The following is an 8671-nucleotide window of genomic DNA, read 5'->3' as shown; positions in this document are numbered from 1 at the left end:
ATGCTATTTGTTAAGGCCAGGTTACCAGCACACTCTACCAAACCTCTTCTCAAAGGCACTGCTTGTCACATATCAACAGGTTTAACAGTACAGTATATTGGTCAGTTCAGCAATCAATAACTCGATATAATGGCCATGAATCAATTTCAAGACAATTGTAAGTTTATGTAATGATCACTTTCGCATATTTTTACCTTCTCTCAGCTCCCATTATCTCAGTTTTGCAGGAAATACCAGCTTGAGGCCATTGTCCCTCATCTCCCGTCGGCACCCTGCAGCCGCAAAAGAAGAAACCAGTTGAAGACGGAGGATTTATTGCCTGTCCTTTCTTTTGTTTTGTGAACAAAACCGTATTTCCATTAACTAAGACAACAACTTGAATGTTATCACATCAATTCTATGAACAATCACAATAATAACGTGCAAAGAATATGCACATAATGAAGTAAATAATATAACTGTTTGTTAATCCTCCTTATCTGCCCTATTAGTCAGTTCAGAGTATTGTGCTATTTATCTCACCATAAAAAGTATGAATCTGATCTAAGATAAGCTTGCAGCATTTCACCCCCTAGTAGTGTGTAGACATGACATCTATGCTGTGGTTAAAAATAGGATCTAAATGAAGTACATATTTAGTACTAGATTTTTTTTTGTCTCATTTCATAACACTGAGTGTTGTTAAAAGCTTGCTGCAGATCGGAAATACTTCAGAAATTGCACTTAGATAAATATATGGAAACTTGTAAAGGACTAGATCCATATTTAGATATTTTTATTGGCCCTTTTATAACATCCTGGAAAATGTTGAGAAGTTTCTTCAAGCATGATATTTTGAGTATGGATTTATGATAAACAAGTTAAAAAATATATCCACAGGTACACAACAATGCCATTGCTAAAAATATATATCTATTATAAAAATATCTAATATATATTTGCCATTGTTAATTTGTGCATCTCTGTGTAGTGCACAGGAGACAATGTGCCATCTCAGAGACAGTCTGTACCTGTTTCGTTCAGGCCCCACCCTCCTTCCTCTCACCATGGCAACCAAGAAAAACAGAATGGGTACCTGTCGCTTGGCAACATGGCCTGGTATCTCCAAGCCACAAGCTGCTGGAACAGAGAGCAGATTAACAGAGAAAGTGTGATAGCTGCCAACAAACAGCGACATTAACATTGCATGTGGGTGTGTGTGTGTGAACATGTGGGTATGCGAGATACTCAGTCACAAACACACAGCCGCACTTACACATGCCGTTAAGTACCATCAATCGCTTGTGTGTAAAGTGAATTTGCACTTTTTTGAAATAAATACCTCGGGTGAACCCTTTTGCCTTTCTTAGCAGTGCATTCCAGTCACTATGATCAGATTCATACTAAATGCATTAGTTTCCATTTCAAGCTGCCTTGAGGTGACTGGAACCTGACATGCAGCTAGTGTTTGATTTATGGGCCTTGTGTCTGAATAAACATAGTGTCCGGTGTGTATGTGGATGCGATGTTTGATTATACCTGCTGGACCTGTGTAGATGTTTTACAAGTAAAATGCACTGAATGAATGCCTGATTTAGCTAGATTGCAGCTGCTATCTATTTTAGTAATATGAGCTTACACTAGAATGACAATAGAATGATGTGCTGTTGCCTCTGGTCCGTATATGGTTGACATTTCACATTGTTGTTCTTCTAGTGTTGACAAATCTTTGCTATCAACTTGAGAAGTTTGATTTTCATGCACAAACTTGAATTTTCATTAATAAATAGGCCTCTTGTACTAGTTGTTATTGGCTGGCTGATTTAAATATTTTCGGCCCTGGGTACTTTTTGTTTAGTGATATCAACTATTTATGATCTATGGGGAATTGAGTTTGTTTAGATAGATTTTGACCTTTGCGTAAAAGGTTTAAACAGTTATTTGAGTCATTGAGATAGACAGTTGATATAAGATGGACATGGAAATAGGAACGGCAAATATGACTTAATGTCTTTTTTATCAGATAAGGTGAGTGGAAAGAGAGATGTTTCACCTCAAACATAAAATTCTTTATGTCAAATAAATTTTAAACTCACCAACGAAGAAACTTCGACACTTCAATAATTTACAATACTAGTCAAAAGTCTGGTGTTTTCTTATTCTCTTATTCTTACTAAGGCTGCATTTATTTGATCAAAATAAAGTAAAACAATTATACAATTTTCTTACAATTAAGACAGTTGTCTACTATTTAAATAATTGTATTCCTGTGATGCCATGCCGAATTTTCAGCAGCCTTTACTCCAGTCTTAACTGTCACTTTATGCTGCCAGAAGGAACGAAGGAACCATTTATTAAATCCAACATACAGAGAAAATCCACACTTGGAAAGGAAGGAAGACACATGCACACAACAGATATACCCATCAAAGGAGAAACGCACAGACTGGAACTAAATACATTATTTAATGAGGCAATTGGGAGGAACACAGGTAATGACTAAGAATGACTAATTATGAGACAAGTCCTTGTGCCATAGAACCAACTGAGGGAGGGACAGGTGGGAACTGGGAGGAGGCTCAGGAGGAGGATGGACACCCAGAAGGGGGCCAACAGACCGTGTCCAGAGAGGTGACGATGGAGGAAGGGACCAAGGAAAAAGGAGGAGGAGCCAGGGCAGATCAGATGGAGGAAGGATCCAAGGAGATGACGGGAGGGACTTGGAGCATGCAGTGCCAGGTGGGACCCAGGCCACAGCCATAATGGTGTCCTACAGTGGAACAGACGGTGGCAGAGGAGCTTGATGCGGAGATGGAGAGCCGATGACCCAGGGTAATGGGAAGGATCTGGAGGGCAGAGGCAGAGCAGATGGCTTCGGCGACCGAGGTGGAGCCGGGGATCCAGAAGGCCTGTAGTGGAGCCAGAGCTACTAAGGATCGAAGAGGAGCCGTAGGGGTGGAGGAGCCTGACAGAGACGTAGGGACGAGTCGCAGCTGGAGGAGTGGAGTCCTGAGGTGATAGATGGTTGACGACAGACCAAAGTGAAGCCGGATGGAAGAGGGAGCCTAGTGGAGCCAGTGGACAGAAGGGCCACGGTGGAGAGGAGGGAGCTAGGAGCCATGGTGGGGCTGCTGGGTCACTGTGCCACTGATTCTGCAGCTACTGTGACGATGGAGGATGGCAGTCCCGTGGAGCTTGCACTGTACTGGTGGTGGGCCAAGGGCGAGCAGAGTGGCTGCCATACCACAGTGGTGGAGGAGGCAGGAGAGGATGGGTGGGCTTGCATTTGTGAGCCTCCGGGCTTAACTTGGGACCAGGAGCCCTCTCAGGGCTGGACGTGGGAACAGTAGCCTTCTCTGGGCTAGACATGAGAACAGGAGCCTTCTCTGCGCTAAACTCAGGAATGGGAGGGACAGAGTTCACTGACAGAGGAGGAAGGAGCAGATCAGTAAACAAGTCAATTAAGTTTTCTTTCGATTTGCATTCTCCCAAATCCATTTTCAGCTCTCCCTCAGCCATGCCACAGGGGGCAGAGCTCCTCTCCATGCTCTCTGTCTATGGTTTCTCACTTGTGGCGGGCTTTGTTGCCGGCTCTCACAACTGGTCTGATGATCTGGGAGGCTCTAGCTCCGTGGCGATCCTCAGCTCTGTCACACTCTTTTGCGATGATTCATCGGCCATGACGGGCTCTGTCTCTCCGTCAGCGGTGGGCTTGGGAGAAACACACAAATAACACTGTTAAGGTCGGGTCTTTTGGCACGATATGCTGCTGGAAGGAAAGAAGGAGCCATGGATAAATAAAAGTGTAGTTTATTAAATCTAACAGGGAACGAATAACACGTACACAACAGGTAGACCCAACAAAGGAGGAACAGACTTGAACTAAATACATGACTTAACAAGGCAGTTTGGAGGAACACAGGTGAACAGAATAACTAATTAAGAGACAACAAGGAAAGGAAAAGCACTGACCTACATGAGGGGGACACACAACAAAGACACGATCCTTCAAAAATCATTCTAATATGAAATCATTCTAATATCTATAAACATTTTGTATTATCAGTGTTAAAATAATTGCTTATATGGGGAAAAAAGTTAAAAAAATTAAAAAAAATTTTTTTTTTACTGTCACAATTGATTAATTTAATGCATCCTTGCTGAACTAAAGTATTAATTTCTTTAAAAGAATCTTCACAAAAAAACACGAGAAAACTACCGCTACTTCAAGATATCTCTTAATATCACCCAAAACTGCATTTTGCTAATGAGCAAAAATTGACACTGATACATACATTTATATTTTTATGGTATTGCATGTTTTTCCTGGTTACACAAACATGTACAGGTATGAGCCATATAATACTTATTAAACAATATAGCTCAAATAAATCAAAAACACCAAAGCAAACAGGCAGGAAGGATTTGTCACCTCGGTGCATTCACACCTCTAATCCCTAACAGAGATATCATCAGTTGACGATCTTTTTATTGATATACTCTTCCAAACAATTGCTTTCTCTTTCATCTTGAACGACATTACAAATTTGATTATAGACAGATACTGTATCAGCTTTCTATTGAAATTAAATTTAGGGGTAATATTAAATGATATCAATATACCTAAGAAATGTTTGTGAGCACATGTACAAGCATATGTGTTTTTGTGACAGTGAGAGAAATACATGCATATAATGTGTAATGAATATATGAAATTATTTTTCCAAATTCATGTACCTTTTCATGTAGTCTGCATGATGTAAACATGCTGCTGTTTGTATAACTGCAGAGAAATGTTCATGTATTCACACACACACACACTCACACACACACACACATACATTCTGAAATGAAGACTTCTCTCCCATAACCCTCTTTCTATTTTCCTGTCATCTCCCATCACATGGTTAATGTCCTGTGTCCTGCCAAGCCTTGTCATTTCCATACTGGCTTCCTGTCAACATGTGTCAATCTTAGTCTTCTTCCACCATGCCATCTGCCAGACATAGTTCCCCATCCTAACGAAACTGGCGTCCATTGAAGAAAGATGCCCTGAACTTTTTCTGTCATGCTTCCCAGCCTGTATGAGTTGGCATACTGCCCGTAAAGAAAGTGTATCACCCCTTAACATGGCACAGATCTGTAACTATTTTCTGTTGCACCTATACCTGAAGGTGTTGAAATGATAGAAGGTTTTTAGTTACACTATATTTTAAGGGGTCCTTGTTACACGTTACATGTATTTACTATTAAACACCAGATAACCCTAAACCAAACCCTGAACCTAAACCTAACCATTTAGTAAGTACATTACATGTAGTTAATTCATATTATTCCATAAATGTGTAATTATACTGTAACAAGGACACTTTAAAATAATGTGCAGTTTAATGTGCAGGGACCATTGTAATTAACCCATTTTTAACTCCACATCCTGGCAGCCACTGTATTTTGTCTGCATTTTGAGCAGGAAAGCACTCACATTTTCTTCAGAATATCTAAACATCCAGTTCATTCACACTAGCTCTGTGCATAGCTAATGTCAGGTTAGATTGAAGAAAAAACAAGATTATCCTCTTTGAAGTGCATTTCAACTTCTGCTCTTTGAGGACATGAGGCCTTGTTAAAGCAAGAAGGCGGCAAACAAAGGGGATGATGGGAGATAATGTTTTGGCACTTCTTTTTCTTCAGGCAGTCACAGCATTTGTGTCTTAAATGTATCTTTTGTTTTTCCATTATTCATTTCTTGTTTTATCATAGCTCTCTCTTCTGCCTCGTCCCAGATGAGAGAAGACACATTTAAAAACTTTCCACTCTCATTAAATCACGGATTTTGGCTTAATTACATTGTGTCTATAATAGTGAACGCTCTAAGGTCTTTGTGTGCCATACTGAAGTGTTCTCCTGCTTATTTGTGAGGATTTTTGTCTGTGTCTCCCTCTCAAGAGTCCTCTTTCCTCTTTTGCTTTTCACACTCTCCCTCTCTCAAACACTTTTCAGTTCTCTCTCACACACCCTCGCAGAGCTCCACTTGGCTTGTTCCAGAAATGAGCACTCTCTACCCATCCTGGGCTGCATTTGCCTGTTCACAAACTGTCGTCTTCTCTTTTAAGGGCCTGATGTTGTAACATCATTTGCTTAATCCCTGATTACCATTTTTTTTTTGGATCACATATTTAGGCTAACAAGATAACAAATTCGGTAGGGTTAAAAAAGGATTAATAAGGTTTCATGTTAACATTATTTTCGTACATTAGTTAACCTGAACTATCAGTGTGCACTTTTTGATTTTTGATAATGTAAATTTAAACATTTAGTAATAGATTTTAAAAAAAGACAGAAAAAAGTGGTATCTGTTACCATTAACATGATTAATATATAAAATATATTGCTAACTGACTGCTGTTACACAGATGAGCCTGTGTTAGTAGCTGTTACAGGTTGTTATCCCGCGACTGACCAATCAGAATCAAGTATTCCACAGAGCCTTGTAATAACTAACAATAACAATGCCTTATTAAAACATTTTACCAATTAAAATCATTAATAATACATAAAAAGTAATTATAAAAATTAAATCAGTAGTTTAAAAAACATTATATTTATAAAAAAAAAGAAAAAAAGTTGAGCTAGCTAAAAAGATAAATAATAATAAACCTACAGTCAACTAGCAACTGACAACCTCAAAAACTTCAGTTCATCTAATGAGTAAAAGCCAGTCTACTGAATTTTTAAATATTTGTCATATCAACTAAAGATTCTTCTTGTTCTTGTTTATCAATCCTCTTATGTTATATTTTCAAAGCTTACTACATAAAATGGACACAATTTAAAACTAAGGGCAATCATTTATGCTATGAAGAGTTCAGATGTAAAAGCCTCTAAGTGCCATCTGAAATTTTCATCTAAAGTTAGGATTTTTATCAGCTTTTCATGGCTTGTTCTGTTGTAAGTAATCTTAAAGATTCCTAAATGCATCTACTTTTGGAAGGCCAAATAAAGTGCTTTTGCTTTTGCCTATACACACATCATCTCCCTGACATGGCTGCTTCAACAATAACTGCGGTTACTGAAACCAACTATTTCTACCACCTTTCTTTGTGTGAACATTTGGGTGGCATTACACAAATATTTCCACATAATGATGTAGACACGTTTAAATGAGCTGTTTTACGGGGACGTGGCAGAATCTTAACTTTTATAAAGAATATCTCTTCTGATCACATGATCCCTTTAAATCCCTTTAAACGAGATGCACATAATATACCTCAACTCATGATTCTCAAGTATGGAGATAATTAATAAACTTTAAATCAGTCAAAATATGATATAACTGATTCTCTATCTCTCAAACAAAAAAAACAGCTATACAATTTTTAGAAGGAGGGATCAACTGTATTTCTTCATATTTACACTCAGCTACATCAATAAAGATTTCTCTCAAACATGTTTGCCAATTAAGTTCTTGTTTTCATTCAAACATAACATATCCAAAACCAACACTTGTCAATACAGTTCTATACTACATAGATTTCCATTGCTACCATACACAAAAAAAACACAAAAATGAAATAAAACAACAGTAGTAGAAATCAAACATTAACCCAAGGTAAAATAAACCACAGAAACCCTTATAATTGTAAAGAATACTGATTGTTGTGATAAAGTCCAGACACATAACATGAAGTGTCCCATAGGCCCAGGTACATCAGTCTCTTCTTCAATGATAGCACCTCCACATTATTCCCATAGCATGAGTTGAGGTATAAGGAAAAGGAAGCCCATAACCAAAATCCTTCTACAGAAAAAAAATACAAACATTCAGGGAAATCCTATTCTTAAGTTTGTGATTGACAACCTCCAATACTGTTGCCTCAGAACTATATTTGACACATATACATAGAAGCATGAACATCAAAATTATACAGAAACCATTTAGTAGTTGCAATCAAGCATTACTTACAATTGAGCAGCAAACAACCAAGTTTCTCAATAAGGATGATCTCCCAGTACAGAGAAGTAACACAAGGCACACCATGCTGTCCTCTGTCTCACTCTTACTACTCCTCAGCTTTTATAGCACCCATGGAGCACACTATGACCCCTTGTGGTGAGGAAGAAAACTACACCCATTTAAAACCTTGTACAGTTCATGACACTGTTACAATGAACTCTGAATTATATGACAGCTGACAGTGACAACAGCAGAACTTGCATAAATTAAGCTAGTAAAATGTAAAACAATGATAATATCTGAAAAATAATTACCACAAAATGTTTTAAAGCTTCAATGCATAAACGTTATAGCATTACACTAATCATTTCCGACAAGTAGTAATACATTTTGTGAACAAAGGTGTAATATGTAATAAATTAGAAAGAGGCAGTGTTTAGGAAAAATAATGATACTGGCTTAATTCAAACGTTCAGATGTTCTGTTTTAGCATATGGTTAACTCGATTGCAGGCGGTAAATGAATTAGACTGAGGCCAACTGTTTAGTGAATGCCACTGAATGTTGTTTTCATTGGTGTGGGCTAATGACATTTAAGAATAATAGAATATCTTTACTTACCTATTGCTTTTTAGAATGGCATAATTGAGTTCATTTTGTATTAAATTATTAGTTAGTCTGATGAATAATAATCTGTTCTCTCTCACACAACAAACCCTTACTTACATGCTCATCCTTT

At 38.0% G+C, this 8671-nt stretch overlaps 1 long non-coding RNA gene across 1 annotated transcript; it reads right to left on the bottom strand.

The window, feature by feature from the left end:
• Positions 1 to 7428: 7428 nt before the first annotated feature.
• Positions 7429 to 8034, bottom strand: LOC113109371 (uncharacterized). Its single transcript, XR_003292948.1, has 2 exons — positions 7943 to 8034; positions 7429 to 7777 (listed from the first exon to the last, which is right to left on the bottom strand). It is a non-coding gene; the product is annotated as an uncharacterized LOC113109371 (long non-coding RNA).
• Between the last annotated feature and the right edge of the window lie 637 nt (positions 8035 to 8671).

Source organism: Carassius auratus, chromosome 9 (assembly GCF_003368295.1).
Source record: "Carassius auratus strain Wakin chromosome 9, ASM336829v1, whole genome shotgun sequence".
Lineage (NCBI taxonomy): Eukaryota > Metazoa > Chordata > Actinopteri > Cypriniformes > Cyprinidae > Carassius > Carassius auratus.
The sequence above is the reverse complement of the archived record's forward strand: the minus strand, read 5'-3'. Positions and strand labels throughout refer to the sequence as shown.